Genomic DNA, 10,001 nt, shown 5'->3' with positions numbered 1-10,001 from the left:
TTATCATTTAAATCAAATGTTTCTGGAATCCCTACAACAACAATCAGTTTATTATCGTTGACACTAGTACATAGTACAAACTGTATACTTTCTGTTGTATTAATGTTCAACAAATATGTAACAAGTGTAGGGGTGGGGTATCAAATTTCACTGGGAATATTCAGCAGTCATCAGATGTTTAGGCTATTGTGGGTGATGAATTTGGACCAGTTACTCAATGTAAACAATGTCGTTATCATGTCCTGGACACACCGCTGACCATAGAACATTTTACACCACCAATAGGCTTCAACAGTAGTGACGTCACTTCTCTCGTAATGACGCATATCAACTTAGTAACTGGTTCTAAACTATCGGAACAATGACATACTTCTCCAACGAGCATAAAAGTGCTTCCAGAGAAGAATAAGATTATAAATCTGATCATGTTTTGACTTTTATATATTCTGATCACATGACATGTGAAAAAGTTTTAGCCAGTATGAAGAATAAAAAGTACCTATTTTCTTTGTTTAGAACCAAGCTGCTCGTTGCTGGGCGGACGTGACATCAGACTATGAATGTCATATTAGTGATAGTGCTATTATCAATTGTAGTAAAAGAAAGTACTTTTATACACTGTGCAAGTGGCCATACAATTGTTCTTATAAACACATCTGTTACTGATTAAAGAAATATGAAATGAATCGATAAAATAAACATGTGAAGTGTTGAGTTGGATAGCGCTAAAAGTAAAAGTAGAGAGGTGGGCCTTTGGCCTACCAACCTCCGCTGCACGTCCAACTCGCCTTGAGCATGCATTCACGTAAAATATAAAGATTTTTTTTAAAAACCTACCTCTGTTTCAAAAACTAGCATCTTTCAACTTTCTAAGAAACATTTTGATTTTTCAGAACTTTAGTTCGTTAAAAAAATACCGGCCAATCTGACCCGTTGAGTCGAATGAAAACGAAATTTTGTTGTTTACACGGTTCAAAGGAAATGCCGTAAATAAGCTTTCATGGACTTCCTGTGTTGTTTTTACAGTGTCACGTGACCGTTTTGAGAAATTTGACGTCTGCTACAAATAATTAGACCGGTGGGGGGTAGATATTTTCGTTGGAGCAGAGAAAAAGTGAGTATTATTTCTTGTACTTGTAGGGAGGCCTAGGGTCCACCAGCAGACCAGTTGATTGAATGAAAGAGAAAAAGGCCTTTTTTATCCGCCGCCACCACCACCTTGAAAGAGTGGAGGGGGGGGGGGGGGGGTGCATGCCGACGAAAGTGTCGCTTGGTGACCTTGGTGACGTAGAGGTGACGTAGAGCATCTCAAGGATACTGGCAGTTGCAGGTGTTCTTAACCCCTTAACAGCGAAGCTAATTTTTTTGCTTTTAGATAATAGTTTGCTTTTATCTTTATTATCGTTTCCACCAAGAGAGCAGTCAGACTATCGCAACTCGGACTTCAATTGTCTATAATCGTTTTGCCGTTATTTGTCTTTTGATGATAGAAGATTTGGTGTTAGGTCAAAGATCGAATTTCGCCGCTAAAAGATTGCATTGCTACTGGGTTTGCTCTTCCCCCCCCCCCCCACCTTTTTTTTTCTTCTTTTTTTTCACCTTAGTATTGTTGGTTGCTGCTATTTCCCTTTTTATGATTAGCAAGTGCCGTAGGAGTCTCACAGGATGCAGGAGTACTGCAATTAACCCTTTGCCAGTGACACTGATTTTTTTTGTTTTCAAATAATAGTCTTCATTTATATTATTTTTTAACGCAGAAAAACAAAAACGTTTCCACCATAAGAGCAGTAAGAATATTGATAAAAAGCGCTTTGAGCACGTTGGGTGGATATTGCCCTATATAAAAGCTCATGTTTTTAAATTGTATTTTGTTTTTTGTCTTTTGATGAAAACGGTAAGATTTTTTTTTTGGTCCAAGTAAGATTGATATTCGGCTTTAAAAGGTTAAGTTGTTTTGTTGTTTTTTTCAAGTTTTTTTTTTTTTTTCAAATGCCTAGTGAGAGAGAAAAAAACAAAACAATCATACATGTATCTGCAAACAGCAGAACGTTTTCATTTTACAATGAGATGGGAAGGGGAAGGGATAACACTATGACAAGAGAGAGAGAGAGAGAGAGAGAGAGAGAGAGAGAGAGAGAGAGAGAGAGAGAGGGGCGGGGGGATGGGGGGATAGTAAGGGTGAATGGGTAAAGATGAAAGAAACAATGGCTTGCCTGATGACGTAGATCAAAGGATTGTTACAGCGGTGTTCACGGAGCGTACTTCGTGAAATTTTAACCTTTTACAGTGACACTGATATTTTTCTCCAGATTGCTTATGCAGAATAAATCGTTTCCACCAAGAGAGCAGTAGTAAGAGTATATTTCGACTCGGGCTTCAATTAAACTATCAATCCCAAAGCTTGTCTTTTAATGATAACATTAAGACTAAGATCTGGAGTTTGGGGAGTGTAAGATGGAATCTCATCATTAATGGTTAAAAATGTTTTGAATTTTTTAAAAATAACACACACACACACACACACACACACACACGAGCGCGCGCGGTCACGACAGCGAGGACCATCTATTGCTTGTGTTGCAACGGTAAACCAGTTTACGTGTACGTAGATCCTGAGGCTAGATGCCCCGTTACCGTGTACGTAGGCACTCCCCCCCCCCCCCAAAAAAAAAAGAAAGAGACACACACACACACACACACTCACACATACACACGCGCGCACACACACACACACACACAGTCTCGCATCTGCTACGAACTAATTTTGCGCACCAATTTTTACTGCACTTTTGCACCAAATTGCATACCTATCTAGGGACACTTTTTTCCGTATCTTTTTCTCAATAAACTTTTTTAAAAACCTTTGTTTTGCTTGCACTGCACCGGCACCAGACGTAGTAACAGACGGAAACCCACACGATATCGCGAGGAATGAACCATGAAAATATTTAGGATATAATTTCAAACACAACTTTTGAAATTCATCAAGGATTGTCTAGTACCGAATGTTTTTTGATAGAAAACAAATGCATCTTCAAATCTAAATTCCTTTTGACGGTCAGCGGTAAGTTTTTTATTTATTTTTCTGTCCAAACGAATGATTTGTCCTGGTATAGAAGCTAAGTATTGGTAACACCGGCGCAGCTCTCTAGTAATAAGTAATAGTAGTAGTAGTAGTAGTAGTAGTAGTAGTAGTAGTAGTAGTAGTAGTAGTAGTAGTAGTAGTAGTAGTAGTAGTAGTAGTAGTAGTAGTAGTAGTAAACGACAGATCTTACAAAGCTAGTACTATCTAGTGTGAATCTACAGTCTACAGAAGTTCCCGAATTATCTGACTCCACTTCCGAATGACTGACAAGTGACAATCGTCAATCGGCGTGTGACGTGTGTGATATCTACCCGATTTCAATTCATAAATCAACAGTGATAGAATAAGAATGGCCAATAACTTACCATAGAAAAAAATAGAAGGCAAGAGATTTAAATGAATTTAAATTGTCAACTAGAAAACAGAATAGTACTGCTGCCTTTTGCATCTCTTTCAACCTGACCTCATGAGGGTGGGTCATGGGGTCATGGGGAGGAGTTTTACTCGTTCTCTCTCTCTAGTTGTGTAATGACGTCATCACTTTGAGAGTTGATCATACATATACGATTGATGACTCATGCTTGCGTTTTTTAAATCTGCATATAGATGGTCGGCGCATCAAACCTCTGAAGTCCCGATTTTCACGATCGGCGGATCAAAACTCTGAAGTCTACATACGAACTTTGCGCAACATGTTATATTTAATTTTGGGCGGATCAGACCTCTGATGACATTTTCTGAACAAAATTTTAGATATAAATGTGTCTTTTTGCTTCTTCAGAATACAGTTTGACGCTCTATGCAATTGAAATATCACTTGATGATGGTATAGCGTACATAAATGATTCTCTACGTGTTAGGTAATATGCTGGACAGAAATGTAAGAGAGTAAACTTATGCAGGAAGTTACGCAAGAATTTTGATAAAAACATGGCAATAAAACATGACAAATATTAGAAAGAACCATGGGGGTAGCTGCAGGAGATTGCATTTATTCTCGGTTGTTGTCCACAAAAAACTGACGTTGCAACTCAGGGGATACGTATAAAACCAGGGGATATCAGTAACAGATTGATGCTATTTTTGGTTGTTATGCATAAAATGCGGTCATTTATCAAAGTACTTTAATGTCATAAGAGGCTGGGTTGATAGTAATATTGGGAAAAATTCTTGTTGTTTTTAATATACAAGTTGTGTATGATTCGCACTTGCTTTAAGAGGCAGGTTTTGAATATTAATGTGGGAGGTCAAAATCAGTAGCAGGAGTTGTTTGAAGAATTGTGAGAATAGTTACAATAAGGGATATAATAGGGTGTTTCTTCTATTTTATTCGACTATTCTACTTCACTATGAGCTGCACACTTCAAACTTTTTGTACTCACCATAATTTATTTGCATTTACGGACTTAGAAATATACCACGTAAATTGAAAATGTTTACTTAGGCAAAATTTACTTTACATTTGGATTGCTTTTATCGATTTGGCATTTATGAAACTGATTGAATTATGACCATGCTATTTGATTTAGATTTTGGATTTATCACAACAAATAAAGCAGTAAGAAATGATACTTGGAATCTGGATTTGTATTTGAATGTCTTGATGTTGTGAATTCAATTATCATCATTGGCCCTTCAACTCTTTATTCATTATCAACATCTACAACACAATGCAAAGGAATATCAATACCATCTATCAAAAAGCCACTATACGGTCATAAGCCATTACACATGTGTGCAACTAAGCCACAAGAAAGGAAATCAAACAAAAAGGTTCAAGAGTAGCCAAGATAAAATAGAACTCCTTAAAATTAATAATAATAATTGAACTTTTATATAGCGGAATATCCACAAAACGTGCTCAAAGAGCTTTACAACGGTCCCTGGCCAATAGCAACACTTTACAATTAGGACGGAACATGACGCCTGTCAGGCGATATTTCAATTATATTTCGGACAGAGACAACGCTGTTAACGGCGAGGTATTCATTTTACACATGAGTACAATGAGAGATTGCGAGTAAAAAGCTATTTTCATGGACTCAACTATGCGCCGAGCAAAGCTCGAATCCAGGACTATCGGATCCGAAAGCGATTGTCATACCGCTAGACCACATAGCCACAATAAAAGGAAGACAAGCAATGATTTGGCCATGTAATGAGAAGAGAGGGGATAGAGAAGCTCGTGGCAACCTTAATGATGGGTGGAAAAGGAGCAATAGGAAGACATAGGATGGAATTAGTGGACAATAATATGTTGGGCTACGCGGTCTTGTAGTATGACACTCGCTTTCGGATCAGAAGGACCTGTTTTCGCGCCTATTTGGAAAAGGATCTTTACTCACATTCTCTCTCTCACTGTATTCGGTGTAAAGTGAATACATGGCCTTTAACAGTGTTGTTTTTGTCGACATTTATTTTGTAATATCGCCTAACAGGCGTCATGTCTCGTTACGTGTTACATGTTACGTGTTGCTGTTGGTCAGGGCCCCTTGTAAAGCGCTCTGAGCACGGTTAGTGGATATTGCGCTATGCCAGTTTTTTTTCAAACTGGACACAAGGAAGAAGTAATGTGGAGACCACCAGGGCGACGAACGATAAATAGGATGTGAAAGGGATAATCACCAAGATTGAAATCAAGGCGATGATGATAATAATGACCTGTTAGATTAATGCTGGTACCCATAGCTCTGTTGTTATTTTGCACTGATGAACAACATTTTTAGAATATTTTCGTTGACATTTGTTATACAAATAGGTACATATTCCAATAGGGTTCAACAGTCATGAAGTCACTTCCCTCGTAATGACGCATAGTAACTGGTTCTAAACTATTGGAACAATGGCGGACGCCATTATTTCCACCAATGCATTTATGAAATACTTCTCTGTCGAGCGCAAAAGTGTATCAAGAAGAGAAAATCATTATAAATCTGGTCATGTTTTGACTTTTATATAATATTCTAATCACATGACATGTGTGAAACAGTTCGAGCCATCATGAATAAAGAAGAGTACCGATTTTCTTTGTTTAGAACCCACTGCTGTTTACTACGGATCACTTAGTTAAACTTTCTGGAACTCAGTAAGTGACTGACAACAGCAGGTGCATGCCGTAAAAGTGGCTACCTGGATGGGGACTCCCCTTTTAGTGGCTAAAGACCCATATTGCATTTTCGTGATGTAATATAACACCATATCTAGACAACATATCCATTACCATAATATTAACTACTGAAACAGACAGTACTACTTTCCCTTGCTGTGTTGGTTCTTTTTTTTCGTTTTATTGTGATCATTTGAAAGGTTTTATAAGCAATTTAAAATCTCTACTATTTCAAAATAATTTTTGTCGTGCGGACAATAAATATTTAAAATTGAAGAAATCAGACGTATGATTCCAAAACTTATTCATGCTTTGTCTAGTCTTACCATAATTATGCACAGTAAAACTTTCATTTCCTGGTTCAAAGATTAGAAGTACGATTTTTAATGGTCATAATAGTAATGGGTTGAACATCAGTAATGTTCTCTTGATTTATATTTCAGTAATATATTTAAAAATATGGACATAAGTTGAGGAACAATTTAACACGATCCTAATGAACATACAATACAATCCATATTGTTTGCAGGCTTATTTTACTATTACAAACTGAAACAAAACCATCGTCATTACCCCAAACACCAAGACCATCACCAACATAACCACCACAAACAACAGTGACGCAGTAGACAACAAAATCAATAAATATGGTAGAAAAAGGTATTCGTTTTAGGAAATAGAGTAATTGAAACTGCTAAGGTTGTTCAAAATGTGGGTGTATTTATTGATACCGATTTGTCTTTTACCAGCCAAGTAAATCATATCGTTGGGTTAATGTATATGAAAATGAGAAGAATACGTAGTGTTAGACATCTCATTACACGAGACATAACTGCCTTGTTAGTTAATTCTCTAATACTGTCAAAGCTAGATTATTGCAAATCTCTCCTCTCTTCTATCAATAAAGACATAATAAAATCCCTTCAGGTAGCCCAGAACGATGCTGCCAGGCTTATTTACGGAAATGGGAGAAATTAATCTGCATCGGGTTTGCTAATAGAACTCCACTGGCTTCCCGTTGAGAAACGTATATAATATAAGATCTTTACTAATTTTTTTTCAAATCACTGCACTCTGATTGTCCTGGATACATTAATAAAGCCTAAATTCTACGTACCATCCAGAAATCTGAGATCAAAGTCTGATAATCACATACTTGTGAAGCCAAAAATAACTCGCAAAATTGGCGAGCATTGCGCTTGAATCTTCGATACCCCTTATCTGGAACTACCTTCTAAGATTTGTCAGAGACAGTAATGATGCAGCATTCTTTAAAAACAGCTTAAAACGTTTCTTTTTAATATGTTACACTGTAGAATTAAATTGCTTTGTTTCATATTGCATATTTGAGTGGTTGTATGTTTGATGGAAAGTAGCCACGTTACTGTCAAGCGCTTTGAGCTTGTTGATATACGGGGAAAGGCGATGTATAAAAACCATATAATATTAACACCAAAAGTTAATACAGATAGTATTCCACAAAGACAAGTTTTACTGGGGAAAGTAAGAAGGGGGGATGGGGGTACTCACACATAGCAAAGAAAGAGAAAATAACAGTGGCACCTCCAAGAAATTGAGAGATATTCAGCCATTATTCTAAATATTCAGAATGTACAAGTAGTGCAGCTAAGAATTAAACCTTACAACATTAATCACTAGAGTCGTGAATGAAACAAACCGATTCATTTCATATTTCTTTAATCAGTAACAGATGTGTTTATAAGAACAATTGTATGGCCACTTGCACAGTGTATAAAAGTACTTTCTTTTACTACAATTGATAATAGCACTATCACTAATATGACATTCATAGTCTGATGTCACGTCCGCCCAGCAACGAGCAGCTTGGTTCTAAACAAAGAAAATAGGTACTTTTTATTCTTCATACTGGCTAAAACTTTTTCACATGTCATGTGATCAGAATATATAAAAGTCAAAACATGATCAGATTTATAATCTTATTCTTCTCTGGAAGCACTTTTATGCTCGTTGGAGAAGTATGTCATTGTTCCGATAGTTTAGAACCAGTTACTAAGTTGATATGCGTCATTACGAGAGAAGTGACGTCACTACTGTTGAAGCCTATTGGTGGTGTAAAATGTTCTATGGTCAGCGGTGTGTCCAGGACATGATAACGACATTGTTTACATTGAGTAACTGGTCCAAATTCATCACCCACAATAGCCTAAACATCTGATGACTGCTGAATATTCCCAGTGAAATTGATACCCCACCCCTACACTTGTTACATATTTGTTGAACATTAATACAACAGAAAGTATACAGTTTGTACTATGTACTAGTGTCAACGATAATAAACTGATTGTTGTTGTAGGGATTCCAGAAACATTTGATTTAAATGATAAATGTAGGGAAAATGTGAGTCTACTTTGCTGTCTTCCTGAGAAAGAAATATACTGATCGTATCTATGATATTTAGTCCACTGTGTGAGGGGATTTCAATCTATAACATGAGTGATATTGTTTAACATTTGTTACAGTAATTAACATAATGAGTCGGATGTTGAAAACCTTTGAATTGAGATTTTACCAAGTGTAGTTAGAAGGTCATTTTTAAAATCATAAATGAGTTCTTGTCATAAATGATTAAATCGCCCTTTTTCTACATCTTTGGGAAATATCAAAGCTTAAGTTTACTTCTAAAGAAAAGTAGCTGGATACCTTTCCCATACATCTGACCATAACTTCATGAAAAATCACCCGATTTACTTATAATAAAGATTAAAATGCTCTGGAGAGCAAATGCTTTCAGAAAATGCAAAAAATGCAAATTTAAAATGTTCAACTTCTGGCTGAATATGTCATGCAGTGACACATTTAAGACAGTTATTTATCAGACCAATTAGACTACTCGCTTCACTAACTGCAGGCACGTGCCATACAGGTCACAGGTAAAGAGATGGAGAGTTGTGACCTCTTGACCTAGCGTCTCAATTAAGTGATCATCAGTGTGATGGCAATACTAATAATAAGATATGATTGGATTATAATAATAATAATAACAACAACAACAACAACAACAATAATAATAATAATAATAATAATAATAATAATATAATAATAATAATTATTATTATTATTATTATTATTATTATTATTATTATTACTATATTATTATTATTATTACTATTATTATTATTATTATTATTATTATTATTATTATTATTATTATTATATTATTATTATTATTATTATTATTATTATTATTATTATTATTATTATTATTATTATTATTATGACAAACCTCATAATTATCGTTCATAAGAATGAAGTAACAACGTCTTACCTTTCCCATGCAGCAGACGAATGAACCAAGACCCCTTCGGCCTAGAAGATTTTTTCACCAGTTACCCCCCCCCCCACCCCCTACACTTTGTTAAAACAGTTTCCCCGTCAAGTAAGTGGTGTGTTTAATATTGACATAGCATAGGGTCACAATCATATCATACGTCTTTATTTTACGTTTTGACTCCGGTAGATACAAAGGTAGGCGGAGAGTATTTGAGATAGATAGGTAGGAAGAAAGAAAGAAAGCAAGCAAGAAAGATAGATAGACAGATTAACAGGCATACAGATAGATAGATAGATAGATAGACATGTAGATAAAACCCACACACACACAGACACAGACACACGCAAACAAACAAACACACACACACACACACACATATATATATATATATATATATATATATATATATATATATATATATATATATACATATATATATATATATATATATATATATATATATATATATATATATATATATATATTATATATATATA

Source organism: Berghia stephanieae, unplaced genomic scaffold (genome assembly GCF_034508935.2).
Source record: "Berghia stephanieae isolate SIO BIC M18660-M18661 unplaced genomic scaffold, UCSD_Bste_1.3 scaffold97, whole genome shotgun sequence".
NCBI classification, from domain to species: domain Eukaryota; kingdom Metazoa; phylum Mollusca; class Gastropoda; order Nudibranchia; family Aeolidiidae; genus Berghia; species Berghia stephanieae.
Note: the sequence above shows the minus strand (reverse complement) of the source record.